This window comes from Mya arenaria, chromosome 8 (assembly GCF_026914265.1).
Source record: "Mya arenaria isolate MELC-2E11 chromosome 8, ASM2691426v1".
NCBI lineage: Eukaryota > Metazoa > Mollusca > Bivalvia > Myida > Myidae > Mya > Mya arenaria.
This window is the reverse complement of record NC_069129.1, coordinates 75307287-75322856: the sequence shown is the minus strand read 5'-3', so window position 1 is coordinate 75322856 and position 15570 is coordinate 75307287. Positions and strand designations below refer to the sequence as shown.

Here is a 15570-nt window from a genome sequence, read left to right as displayed (position 1 = left end):
AATGAGCTGGCAATATTTCTATGGTGCAGCTCCGGCTTTTGTTTTTTGCACACACGTGAGTATATCTTATAATTTTATTTATCTTATTTGTTTTTATCTGGACATAATTCGAAATTCGGAGAATATTTTTCCTTGTATGATCATTATTATTTTTTGCTACGATTTCGTTTCAATATTGTCCGAACTGTGGTGCATTTAAACACGTGTATAATTTGATACTTGTTTGCATTTTAAATACACTTCGTGTCATAAAAACGGCGTAAAACATTCTAAAACAAGGGCATAAGCACTTTTATTTATAGTTCTTACGCCAGTACATATACAAGATTAAGGAAAATATGCAAGTATAAAAAGTGATGGTGCTGTTACTTTGGCAAAAGTGCTGTGAAGATGTGATGGCGCTATTGAGTATGATTTGCGCTCAGGGCCCTTTAAAATCCCGAAATACCATAGTTCGTTTTGGAGACTTTGTGTCTGAAAGAAAAGGTATTTTATAGTAAAAGATACCGACACGCAGACGTCTGTTTTCAGAATGGTATTCACGTTACTTAAGGTTTTTAAATAGCCTAATGTTTTCGCAACAAAAGCAAACCTTAATAACGATGTATGTAAAAGAGTAAAAATGCTTTTTGTATTCATAAAAAGGCAACGAATTATAAACTGTTAGTGCAAATCCTAGTTCAAGTTAGAGCTTGTAATGATGATGCTACACTTGATTCGATTGTTATCGTACCTTCCGTTTACTGTTTAAAACTGTGTGATCATAGGGTTTCATAATAAAAAGCAACATTGTATTAAAACTGGGAACAAATAAAGAAAACACTATTAAAAATAAAAGCGACATGTATTAGCGAATATTTTCTTCCAAATTATTTGAAAATGTAAAATAATTGAAGAAAACACTCCGAGTCAGTCAAAAAAGGTTTTAAAGATCTTCATAAAATCAAAGGACTGAAAGCTTGGTTATGTAAGGATGCTATATTCAACCTTATATTTTGTTTCAGGAATTCATCTTCAAAATCTAGAAGGCAAGTACTCTTCAAAATATTGCCTCTATATCCACGGTTTAGATAAAATCCAACTAATTCATTGAGCCCAACTACCTGCTATGTATCTACACATACATGTTGTGTAGAAACACGATGACAGATCAATTAACGTATTTATAGTAGCACAAAGAAACGTGAAAATAATAACAACAACCGAAATATAATTCGAAGTTGGGTATTTTTTTCATGTTAACAATATTAGTATGACTATTTATAAGATAGTTCATGATTTATAATATGGTAAATTACAAGATTCGATTATAAATTAAAGGAACATATTTAAGAGCAATATTTATGTGAAAAACTACAGAAACAAGCTCAGTAGCTTTAAGAGCAAACCATATATGAATTGTACAAAACAACGACAACTGTCAGATAATAGGTTATTGTTTGTGTCTTGGATAATATCAAAATAGAAGTTTAAAGAATCAGCTCAAAATGTGTAAATCCACAAAAGAAAAAGAAAAAACATCAAAATTTTTAATTGCAGTACAGGAATTATGAATGAAATTAACAGTCAAATAAAAAGATGTCAAAAATGTGAATTTGTCTACGTCAAAATCAAAGTTTACCACGTGTGAAGTTTGGATATATGCCATATGATTTTGCTATCATTTGAAAGCCCTTATTTTTGACAGAAATAATGTGAATATCTTTAAACACAGAAAACACATACTTTAATGACTTAAGAAAATTGCTTAATATAATAAAATTTACACCTCAATTTCTATTCGTTAAATGAATTGCCTTCCGGCGATTGCGATTATCACCCGATGAACGCAACATCTTCGAATATGATCGGACCATGGGTCATCGCATGACAATAATATCATACATGTTTATTGAGAATCTTTTATCGTCTTGTTGTTTGTATTATGTCAGCCGGCCCCGAAAGAACTTAAATCAGCGTGTTAAAAAAGTGTTAATTTATTATATGTTTAATGGTCATTAGTGTTTCAGTTATACGCTTTAAATTTATTTGAAGCGATGGATTTTCCTGCGTTATTGTTACGTTATTTAAAAAACTGTTTGTGGTTTTGGTCGAGTCGTTCTATTTACAGAACGGTTGGGTAAGAATTACTGTATTTTTTAAATTAGATAATGAATTGTGTATTGTTATCAATATACAAAAGCGATCAGACATGCACACTGTCATATTTTTAAAGTTTGCAGTTTATTTCTTACTTTTATTTTACATAATAGATATCAGCAAGCAATATCCTTTCTAAGGAATCCACACATATATGGGGTCGTCAGTTATCAATAGTTAGTATTTGAAGATGGGGAGATGAATTGTCATTTAGTACTTACTGAATCCTGTTTCGACTTGCCGACTGAACGGCAAGCCAAAATGTCAACTTCTCGACCCATATATTTTTAATTTATATCTAGCATCTGTGATATAGCGAATTGCATAATGTTATGGTCAGAAACTATTAGAAATACTAACGTTTGCATCGTCAAAATCGCTTTGCGTTTCGTGTGGATCACGGTCGTCTTATTTATATATTTCGTTGCAAAATGCTTTTCGCGAACACATCGATGACATTTTTTCTATGTTTCTATCATTGATGGCATTGTATTCTTGGTCATCTCTTTTTGTAACACTCTTCTTTGACTTTACATTGTACAAAATGGTGCCTTGTTAAGATCTTGTTACTGATTTCTGAAGCAGGTCAAATGTATCTGTTGATCTGAAAAAAAGTAGAAACTCTTTTAAGTGCTTACATGCGTGCTCTAACATTGTCACTGTTGACGTCACAGACGGTCCTAATTCCCATTATTAAAACTGCATTCAATTCACTTAATTCATAAAACATGGCCAGAGAATCTGAAGTTAAATCACATATGTATATGACAGGGACAATATATAGCTTAAATTTGTTGCATTACTAATGTGAAAAACTACAGAAACAAGCTCAGTAGCAAAATGTTTAAAAGTAAACCCGTTTTTTTTCACATAAATATTAATGGCATGTTTATTGTTTGAAATGGGGACATAGAAAAAGACAAAGATAATGGTATTCCGGAAAAGGGGCAATTTACGTGAAAATGGAAAATGGACATATGACAATGATTATCTTTAAACAGTTCATGATTTTAATTACCTTTGAACAGTTTTGAACTACACCAGGTCTTTTGTTCTTAACCAAGAATCCATAGCAGGGAAAGGTATTAAGGCTCTTTATTTACTTATAAATAATACAAAGCATTACCATTTTAAGCCTAGCGTTCTTTGTCAATTATTTGACGCCTTTGTTGGGGCCACGTTGAATCATGGGTCAGAGATATGGGGATTTTCAAAATCGAAAGAGACTCATCTTAAATTTTATAAATATATTCTAGATGTTAAACGAGTTCATGCAATATGGCCGTTTACGGTGAAATAGATAGATACTCTTTATATGTCAATATTTACACCTCAACTTCCATTCCTTAAATGAACTGCCTTTCGGCAATTGCGTTCATCAATCGATGAACGCAACATCTTCGGATATGTTCGGATCGTAATTCATTGCATAACAATATACATGAAAGCTATTGATCTTGTTATTGGTTATATTGTGTCTGCAGGTCCCGTAAAATATAGCTCAACATTCTTAAAAGTGTTAGTTTATTATATTTTAAATATATTGGTACCAGAAGTGTTTCAATTTTACGTTTTAAAGTGATTTCAAGTGGTTGATCTTTTCCCGCGTTATTGTGACGTCATTTGAAAAAAATGTTTCCGGTTATAGTCGGGTCGTTCTATTTACCGAATGGGTAAGAACGGGTTACTGAAAGGTTTTCTTTAATGAAATGAAGTATTTTTTTAACAATTCTTGAATGAAATTATGAACTATTGGTGTAAGTATAAGGAATGAATTGCGGGGTTGATGTCATTATCGGGGATATGAACGCAATTGGGTTGGTCAAAGTACGCGTGGAGTCCTTCGGACTCCACACACATTGACCAACCCAATTGCGTTGATACCCCGATAATGACATTAACCCCGCAATTCATTCCTTAAATAGATATGCTAGGATTATAAAATGTTGGTGTTAAACTATTTCTACCGACAACAATATCACAAACGAATTATATAGTGACATGTTAGGAAACCTCTATTATCGTAACAACTGGGCCAATAAGGTAAACTCTTTGTAAGATATTGATGGTTTCTCATATGTTTGGTTAAAAACAAACTCAGTTAATTTGAAAAACTCATATTATGTTTAAGAATAGAGTGCTCGATGTGTTTAAGCAATCATGACATGAAGGGATAAGCAATAGTAGTACTCAATGCACATACAAAATCATAAAGGAACATTTCGAAATTGAACTTTACCTAGATAATTTACCAAAGAAACTAAGAATGGCTTTCTCTAAAGTAAGACTGTCATTCATAAACTGCATATTGAAACCGGTCGATATGGCCGAACTAGAATAGATATTACGTTATTGTAACTCTAATGATTTAGAAGATGAATATAATTCCATCATCACATGTCCTGTATATAATGACCTCAGAAAAAAATGATTAAAATATACTATATTAGAAACCCAAGTATGTACAAGTTTATCGAACTGATGTTAACAAAAAATGTCAGCTTACTAAGTAGCTTAGGTAAATTTATAAATCAAGCTTTTATGTTAAGACATTCTTTAATAAATAACATCGTTTAGATTTTTCAAGTAGAATGACATTTGTTTATAGCCTCCCATAAGACTTCATTACTATATTTTATATATATCTCACAGTTTTAATTTTGATATGTATCGTGTTTCCCTTTTTTGATACATTATTTTTTGTTCTTAAATTCAACTCAATTTTATTATTCTCTTTTCTTTGTATGAGGCCATGAATCGTTGTGACAATACTGAATATTTATGTGTGTTTATATTTGCTATATTTTGTCCAAAAAAACTGTTAAATAACATGTTTACGACAATAAACATCTCTTTCTGTCTGTTAATAAACACAACATATAATTTTGTTCGTGTCTAGGTAAATAACAAATGTCTTTTACGTTAATTGGCACGCATACTTTGTAAACGCAAAAGTTGATAGTCAAATGATTGCTCTGTTTATTTTAATCATGTAAAATTATTTATTATATATATACCCATCATTTATCCACACGTAATACATATCGCAAAATACGGTAGGCTGTATTCCACTCTAGTGCACTACAGCCGTTTTCAACTCTTGTGACGTCACGTCATAACAACTTTACAAGTGTCATTGCGTGAAGTTAAAATGATGTCATAAAACAAAATAATGTGTCCTTAAAGGGACTGTGTCACAGATTTGCAACAAAAAAGTTTTTTCTGTAACGAATCTCAGGACAATTATCTAATAAAATGTGTTACGCTTTGATGTCATAATTGTAAAAAAGTACCAAAATGTAAAAAAAAAAGATTGTGTCGGAGACCGGGTCAAACCCGCGTCGCAAAAATTGAAGTCCAACTTCACGTGATAACACCCTCTAGCCAATCACGCATGATTGAATGAATTCTACCTTGAACACATACCCAGTAATCTTTTTTAATGTAAAAATACTAAGTAACTGCTAAACTTAAATAAATTGTAAACTATGTGGTACTTCAATTAGTACGTTTCAATGCATTGTACACATCGATGCCAAGTTTATGTCATTTTTCGACACTTTGTTTTTTTCGCTATATATTTTATCATCTGTGAGACAGACCCTTTAAAATGACATTTATTATGAAAACATGTGGCTTTTAAGTGATGTAACAAGTAAATCAGTAATGTATATATAATAAAAGGGTTATTAGTATGGCGTTTTGATCCGGGAGGCTTGTGCCTTGTGAAATCCGAATCTGCAAAAATCCACTCAAGTTAAATACAACCTCCCGGATCAAAACACAGTACTAATAACCCTTTTGTATTATCAGCCTTCTAAATGATCTCATCGACAGTTCTAGGCTTATTTTGAAGAAGTACTGCACTTGCCAACCTGGTGTCTAGTCCCTTTAAGTTTATGGCTACATTGCAGACAAATAAAGTAGGTATGTTGCATGAACATAATCTTCAATAAAAAAAGCCTATCAAAATATATTGTTGAATACTTCAATAATGTTTCAAATCTAATGGAAATCAGCCAACTTGAGGTAGTCATTCTTTTTTGAGACATTAACAAAATAAAAAGACAATAAAAAAAGTCATATGCTCATTGACTTAAAGAATCCATGATAGCAAATTGATTGTTTAGTTTTATTCAATTACATAATTTAATCAATGACGTTCTTATGAGTAGGTCATATTTATGGAATAAGACAAATAACTATATCTTATATACATGTGTATGTCAAAACTTTGCATTCATATATACATACCATTCAACTTTGTCTTTGGTGTTTGTTGCATTTGCAAGTCTAGAAGAAGATGATGATGCTGGTGTTCTTAAAGAGTGTGTTGCTGGTGTTCTTGTAGTTCGAGTAGTTTTATTCGGGTAGCTGTTGTTGCTGATGTTTGTGTTTAGGATGAATTTGTTCTTAAAGCCGATGTTTTTGTAGTTGTCCCTGCAGGAAGTGTTGATGTTCTGGGGTTGAAGTTGTTGTTCTTGAAGATGGGGTTGGTGTTCATGTTCTAGTAATCAGAGTTGTTCATAAATCTGGAGTTGCTTTTGTTTGTTTTTGTCAGAAGTATTGTAGTTCTTATACGCAGGGTTGTTCTTGTAAATTAAGTTGTTGTGTCAGGGGTTGTTTCAGGATCCCACTCAAATATGTCGAAGGCCTTAAAAATAAGAGAATGTGAAGCTGTGACAAGTTTTTTTAAATGACAAAAAAGTTTCACATTTTAATTATATTTTTTCTTATTAAATTTAAGTTAACATTTTATGCTAAAGTTTAGAATGTCACAGAATATATATATATATCCCTCCTTAGTTGAACCACCACTTGAAAGATTAAAACTTAAATTGTCACTATCAAGATGTGTTTTATTACCCCCAAATAACCCCCTAATTCACTCCATTTGTTAGGTTTAGAAGTGTTACTATGGAGACCTTTAAAGCCAATATTTTTAAACTAGTATTTTGCTTCAAACACTTTCAACAGAACCTACCATAAATCATGCAAGAGTTGAAGTTGGCCCTGGGCCCCTGACAGCCAAGAAAAAACTTTACATTTGCAGGGCTTGTGGGCTTGTGATTATTTTGATCACTGATATGATAACATGGACATAATAAGGCCTATACAAATCTTTGTTTACACCCATCTGAATTTATTTGTTTTTTCCTATTTTATTTTTTTTTCGTTTTGATCAAAATGCGTTTTTTCAGAGACCTAAAATAATACCCTGATACAGGTCAGTTTGCTAAAGAATTATGGTCGTCCAAAAAAAAGTAATGCCTACCTATTAATGCCTACCTATTTACCCTTTTTTGGGGGGATGTTAGTAGAAACTAAGAATATTTGTTTCGCCTAATCAAGGATTTAATTTGAAGACAGTTTTGCTGCATACTGTATATATTTTTACTTTATAACATTGCATTGTGTGGGAGTAGGATTTGATATATTGGTGCAAGGTATTTTGATTATAACAATTCCAGGAAGTTTATCAAAATGCTAATCTTTATGCAGGATGTGTCATGTTTGGTGTCATTATTTTGCTTTTATAATTCACTTTTATATTCAATAATATATTGATAAATTTGTATCAATGTTAAAATTTAATTTTTATTACAAGCAAATGAGGAAAATCAAAATAGTTCCTCAGTTGGTAAGATCCATCTACATTTCATGTCAGTATTTATCTTAGCTCCGCCCCTTTCACTGGACTTGACATTGCCCCTTTCACTGTTTTTGACATCTGATTGGCTGAGTTAAAATTGCCTTTTAATGTTTCTTTATGAATGACAGTTTTATACAGGGAAAGCCTGGTTAATGTGACAATCATTATTCTGAAAATGGTGCTATAAATATGATTATGAATAGGCTTATAATTTATTTAAGATAATAAACATAATCTACAGTTATGCACTTTAATTGATCAAAATACATGTTCCTTAATTATGCTTAAAATATAAATAATTGCTTATGGTCATGTTGATTTATAGGCTAATAGCAAAGAGGGAAAAAAATAAGAAATATAATATATAATCATATGGAAAGGAAAAATTGAGGTGATTTTTATGTGAATATCTTAAATGTATAATTCTCCATTTTGCTAAAGTGGCTAATTGTTATTTAATTCAGATGTTTTGGGGGTTTTTTTGTACATTTTATCTTGGCATTTTGATATTATTTCAAGGATATTCTGGATATGCAGTTTTAATGTCTTTTGTTTGATTAAAAAATTAGTTTCTATTTGTGTAAGAAAAGCCAGACAAAACTATAATTATTGTTATTATTTGCAATTGTTTAAACCTGGGAGTAAGATAACATATTATTGGTCCCAGTTCAAACATAATTTTGCTTTAAGTGTTTATTCAATATTTTTTACCAGCTTTCTTTGTACAGTGCACTTAAAGCTGCACTCTCACAGATTGAACGTTTTGACAACTTTTTATTGTTTGCCTTGGAACCAGCCAATTTTGCAAAAATCCATGGAACCAGTTATATAAATAAAACTACTAACAAAAAAACCAAAAATGATATAATATGCATTTTCCTTAAAAAACATCAATTTTTCAAACAGAAAAATGTGAAAATCTACGATCTGATTTTGTCAGCAATCATAAATTTATTTGCAGATATCGAGGCAGAAATTTGCTCTTTTTAAGACAAACAAAAGAAAGTTGTCAAAATGGTATATCTGTGAGAGTGCAGCTTTAATGTCATCTAACACCTATAGATTTTACAGTAATTAACAAGTCTTACTTTTTGTTTTTAATTTTAAGTTTAATTGGGTTATTATAAGGGCACTTTCCATATCTTGATTAAGATTTTTTTTATTGGAAAAGTTTAATTATGTTCTCTCCTACTATTTTCTAATTGTGGACTTTTTGTTAATAGAGAATTTTATCTTCATTATCTCAACAACAACAGGATCAGAGTGGCATAAATGCAGCCACAGAGACAATTATAAACAAAATACTTCTAAAATAGACCTGCCACATATGAAAAATTCATATAACTATATATATACATGAAATAGACTTAATTAAATCATACTGGATTTGCAATTGCAATTGTGTTATTTGTTATCGCTGATATAAAAGGAACACTATTCTTAGAATAAAGGAGTGGAAATCCTGAACAGAAGTCTCTGACTGTTGAAAAAACTACATCAGCCAACCTCAAATACTCTAAGGCTGACCAACAGTAATCTTTCAGTAGGAACTGAAAACAAGAAGGCACACTAGGGGCGCTACTGTGCTATTCCCCAGTCATTCAAAGTACCCCCTGTGAACGCGTTAGCGGACTTGCGCCCAATTCTTAGCAAAATATTGTGCCTGAGTGTAGACATTAGACATATATATTTAAGATATATATAATCCAAATGTGAACTTATTTGACAGCTTCAAGGAATGGAGAGAACTCAGCGGATTATTTTGTTTCGCCAAGGCATGTAGGAAAATGAAACCCATTTCATCATAAATTCTGTTTATTCCAGTCACTTTAACAATAGTAAAATCTTTCAACTAAAAATAATAATATTAGTGTCTGCAATTTCAGAGTACCATCCACTCATGATATATTATCATTTATCATGGTGTAATTAATTAAGTCATTTTGACATCCTACTGTTAGTTTTAAAATAATATACTAAAGTAACAATTACCGGTACATGTACATTACCATGACAGTCACGCCAATGGGAAGACTTATTTAGGGACTGACATTATAATTCACCAGTCAATTGTAACCACAGCCCTCCCAGGTCCGGGGAATAGCCGGGACTTTGACTTTCGGTCCAGCCGACCCCGGGTAAAATCCCCGCGCTGCGGGGACGAACTGATGGTTAAACCACGGCCAAATGCCCCCGCACCCCAGAGACTCTATATAAGGCCCAATCTTGGCTTAATTTGGCCCTATGACAAAACCACCGCGGTCACCCGGCCCTGCGAAACCACCTGGAAAGTAAAAACACGGCCCTTTTCTCCGGCTATCCCCGGTATACCCCCGGACATGGGGGGGGGGGGGAGCGTGGATACAATTGACTGGTGCATCCATGGGGAGACTTATTTAGGGAAATAACATTGGCATACATTTATATAGTAATTAGTTATCCTGACATGTACTTTACACAGAATCGCTACATGGTGACAGTTACTCTGGGACGGACATTACATTTACATACACTATACTAATAGTATTTCTGACATGAACATTGCAAAGACACACACCAGACACCCTTATGGTGACTTAATTAGGGACGGACATAACACTGATATACAATACAGTAATTAATTATCCTGATGTGTACTTTACATAGAATCCCTACATGGGGACAGTTAATCAGGGACGGACATTACATTAACACCACTATAGAAACAGTAATTCTGAAACGAACATTGCAAAGACACACACTATGGGGAAAGTTTATCAGGGCCTGTCACACTAAATTGACATACACTATATAGAAATAGTTATTCTGAAATTTATGAACATTGCAAAGACATACCCCATGTGGACAGTTAATAAGGGACGGACATTACATTGACATACACTATAAAAATAGTTATTCTGATATGAAAATTGTAAAGTAACACACCATGGGGACAGGGATTTCAGGGATAGACATTTTATTGACATACATTATAGGAATAGTTATTCTGCCATTATCATTGTAACAACAAATGCCATGGGGACAGTTATTCAGGGACGGACATTACATTGATGTATACACTTTTATAAGTACTAGTTATTTTGACATATTAACATTTTAAGACAAGCGCCATGAGGACTGAGTTATTCAGTGACGGATGTTACATTGACTAGACTTAATTGACATACACTATAGTTATAGTTATTCTTACATGAACATTGCAAAGACACACACCATGAGGAGACTTATTTATGGACAGACATCACACTTGACAATTACCATATACTAATAATTATCCTGACATTTACTTTACATAGAATTGAACCATTGGGACAGTTATTCAGGGACAAACATACATTGACATTATACTATAGTAATAGTAATTCTGACATGTACATTGTGATGACACACCCGATGGTGACAGTTATTCAGGGACGGACATAACATTGACAAGTCCAAACAGTAACAAAAATATGTCAAAACATGCACATACTGAGTCAGTCATCCAATTAGACTTTTGAAGGTACAAGCCCGACTTCTAACACTAATGCTTGGCATTAATTTTTTTTATCAAGCCCTGCTAAATAAAATTTGGCTGGTGTCAATTTTGACCACTGCAGTCAGCTAAATATGCCATTAATATATAATAATCATGCGCCAACCTGCAGATCATATATAGGCAAAACTGTTGTCTGTGTCATAAGAAGCTTACTAAATCTGAAATCTTGGGGCAGATCATGACAGTTTATATTGCATTAGGATGTTGAATGCGCAATTACAGGCAAAAGACTTTCATGAAAAGAATAAATACTTTTAATAATAATGTTGTTTTTTCCCGACGTTTTTTTAGGAGGGCGGGGAGGCCATGAATACCGGAGTCCTTACCTAGGGTCCTTGGGGTACAAGTCTAAAATAATAGACGTGTTATACGGGTTTCTTCCAATCCCTAATGTCTAAACGGGTTTGTGTAAAAACCGGAGGTGTTTGAAAAATATTGAAATTGTATTAAGTGCAGTATTTTATGGTTGAAATTGATCATTAAGGTTTATATTCATAATTTACCATACATATAAAGAAGTTATGCTAAACGGAACAACTCGACCCAATCGTAATAAGTCAGCCACCTCCGACAAGCTTCGAGATAGACCGTCAAACTCATAATTATTCGTTGGATACTTATTTTTTGTGAACGGAACTAATATAAAATAACATAATCTGGTAATATTACTTGTTTTTATGATATTTAATGGACGCAATATGCTTTAACCCGGAACAACTACCCACTTTTGGTACAAAACAATTTGTACATTAAGGATTTGCCATATCAAAAATCATAAAAAAATCTGTCAACGTACAATTATTTGGACTACTTGGGGTACGGGATCATTTGGCAGGGATTTTACCGGCAGTTTGTCCCCGCAGGACAAGGATTTTACCCGGGCTTGGCTTGACAGAAAGCCAAAGTCCCCGCTTTTCTCCGGACCTGGGAAGGCTGTGATTACCGGAGGCCTTACCTAGGGTCCTTGGGGTACGGGATCATTTGGCAGGGATTTTACCGGCAGTTCGTCCCTGCAGGACAAGGATTTTACCCGGGCTTGGCTGGACAGAAAGTCAAAGTCCCCTCTATTCTTCGGAACTGGGAAGGCCGTGATTACCCGAGACTGGGTGTATACCGGGGATAGCTGGGGAAAATGGGCCTTTACCCGGGCTCAGCTGGACCGAGAGTCAAAGTCCCTGCCATTCCCTGGACCGGGGAGGGGGGGCGGGGGTGGTTATAACTGACTGGTGCATAACCAAGAGTTGTCCTTCTTCTTAGCTACAGGTGCAAGTCACATAATCAATAATCGCCTTATATATGGGATAAGTGTATTAAGATATTCTTATTAAAATTGTGTGTGTCAAGTAGATCTACCTGTGTTCTTAGCTGATACATATTCAACAAGCCACACAAAAATGCAATAGAATAACATATATATGACTTACCATGGAAGTAAGGGATATATCCATTTTGCAAAACTTAGTGTCATTCAGTCATTCTGATTCATCGTTCTGCAAAGCTCGATGATTTTGTTTATCTTCTATGAAAAACAAAATAATTCGTCTGACACATTCGTAATTTTCCAGCATGATACATGTACCCTGGTATTGATTATTGTAATTGTATGTTTGTGTTAAACCGGTTTAAAATCAGATTCAAGTACCAATAATTAAACAATTTTAAGTACCAATGATTAAACAATTTTAAGCTATATCATCTTTATAACGTTACAACTCTTTAACGTCACGTATAATTTTCATTTCTGCAGTATTTGTAAAGACGGTTAAAAAAGGAAGATTTTTTTTTTAAAATGGTTACATTACACTATTTCATAAGTTTCGAAATTAGTTAAATTACCTTTAATAATATCATTTACATAACTAACATGGTTGTTATATTAAACATATAAGATACATATGTAGTAACATTTGTTTTTGCTTTAAATGAAGTGCAATAATCGCGTTTTAAATCATAAATAGTCAAAACAGGTTTTGCTGGGTTTTTCTCCCGTAAAAAACATTCATAAAATTTCTGTTGTTCTTTAAATAAAAAGCAAGTATTTCAAAATCCTTAAACAAGTGATAATTAACATCATAACAATAATATAATAGCTTAAAAGTGTTTTTCTTACGGATTTTGCATTATCGGTAAAATCTTGGAGTTTTATCCCGCAGGAGAAAAACCCCGTACTGAAAAGCGGGTTTTTTTTGTTTCGCGTTATTTCACTTCCGGTGTCGAAGCATAATGCTCCTCTTGATATAAGATGCTGTTTTGAGCTAAAATAACACGAATCTTGTATTATTGAAATCCCGCGGGATTTTTCCCCAGCTTTTGAAAAACGGGAGAAAAATCCCGCGGGATAGTGAAAAACCCCGTGTTTTTCTGCGGAAACCCCTCTGGGGCCCGAAGTTGGCGGGTCAATTAGACAAACTTCCAAAAACATTTCGCAAACAAAAAACACCAAAATCATACCTTAATGAAGCCTTCTAACTAAAGTATAGGCCAGTATTCGATTGCACCGTATTTAAAGGTTACTTGATTTTGCGAAATCTAGGATTTGCAAACACAAATTGGAGGTCGTTAAATGTTGATCAATTTGTAAAGGTAAAAAATAATTATTGGACAAATAATCTAATTCGTTTTTAAAATATTACACATAAAATAATGTCACAAAATTGCATATTGATCGAATTTTAACTTTGGATAAACAGTTTGATTTTGCAGGTATAGCTTGACAATCCAGAACAATCGGTTACAAAATAAAAAGGTGATATGATTGCAGCAATGTAAAAATGAAAGCAATCCAAAACTGTATAATGTTTTCGCGAAAATATTATTGAAGACTTTGAAGTGTACAAGATTGTACAATATTTAAAAATATAATCAATTTAAGTACTCACTCATCAGTAGCAGACATTTTATGCAAATGAATGAAGTTAGCCCGAGCAACCGATGTAATTCATCAAAAACATCCGTGATAACGATAAAGTAAGCATTTTTCAACGACAACCTTTCTTTAACTTGAAACTATATGGCGTTCAGTCAGTATCAAAGAAAGGGCTTGAATAACGTGAAATTTGATACCTTTAGCAAATGTTTACACAATTTAACTTTGCTTCTGTCATCATGTTTGTATGAATCAAAATACCTTTGGAACATGTATATGACGATTAAAGCATAAAATTCATACGTAAGGGGCTTTTTATGTGCTAATTTTATTTGTGTTAAATGTTTGTAAATTAATGAATTGGTATAAGTACAGCATATTTGATAGTAAATCTGACACCATATCGGTATGTATCTGTAAACACAGACTTCTATATATCAAAAGAAAGGCTTAGTTTGTAGTTTATAAAGATGCATGTTGTAGTTGTGAATACGGTGGTACAACATTGCTTTCCAAGATGATGTCTAACACGGCCGCTAAAACTTATGCGAAGCTTTAACTATTGCCTACATATTCATAATGACTATAAAATGCAATTAATACAGTCAGAACAACATAATAAGATGCATTTATGCATACAATTACGCTAATTTCATAAGTGCTCAAGTTCTGAATATGACCAGACTATCAAGGGAGGTGGACTATATACAGGGCTTATTTACAGCAAAATTTTCGAGTGGCAAATTTAACGACATCTGGCTGGACTACACCCTGGAAGCTACAGAAAATAGTTTTAAAGGACACAGACGGAATCATTGGTCTAAGATTTAAAGAAGGTGCTTTGGCACATTGGTTTCTCTCAGCACTATTAGCATCCAGATACTAAACTATGTGCCGCAATGATTTCTGTCATCAAATTGAAAAGAATAGACCATATCATGCAGACACCAAGGCGAAAAAAACTAAAATAGAAACACATAGATAGCACAATTGTATCAGTGTTTGAAAGTTCGTTTGTTTAAGACTAAACGTTTACTCGAAGCGGCGTGTTGTCGGAAATCAATAGCATATATGAACCCTTAAGGCTTAACTGTTTTTGTAGTATTGCCAGGAAGACTCATTCTCAAAGAACTTATGGAAAAGACGATTGATTGGGATAAACCTCTCTCGGACACCAAAACGACGCAATAGGAAAACATGAAAGTATCTACCGAGAGTTTACAGAACATAGAAATACCTTGGATGTACTTACCTGTTTCTCTGAGTGTTACCAGGAGAAAGGAGCTGCTACATGTTAACTCTTATGCTTCAGAAAAACTTATGCTGCAGCTGTCTACTTGTTAGCGATGTCAGATGATGGTACATGGTCTCATT

At 33.3% G+C, this 15570-nt stretch overlaps 1 long non-coding RNA gene across 1 annotated transcript; it reads right to left on the bottom strand.

Moving 5' to 3' along the window:
• Positions 1 to 1012: 1012 nt before the first annotated feature.
• LOC128243721 (uncharacterized) lies at positions 1013 to 14336 on the bottom strand. The gene is made up of 4 exons (XR_008262877.1): positions 14210 to 14336; positions 12755 to 12849; positions 6394 to 6793; positions 1013 to 2743 (listed from the first exon to the last, which is right to left on the bottom strand). It is a non-coding gene; the product is annotated as an uncharacterized LOC128243721 (long non-coding RNA).
• Between the last annotated feature and the right edge of the window lie 1234 nt (positions 14337 to 15570).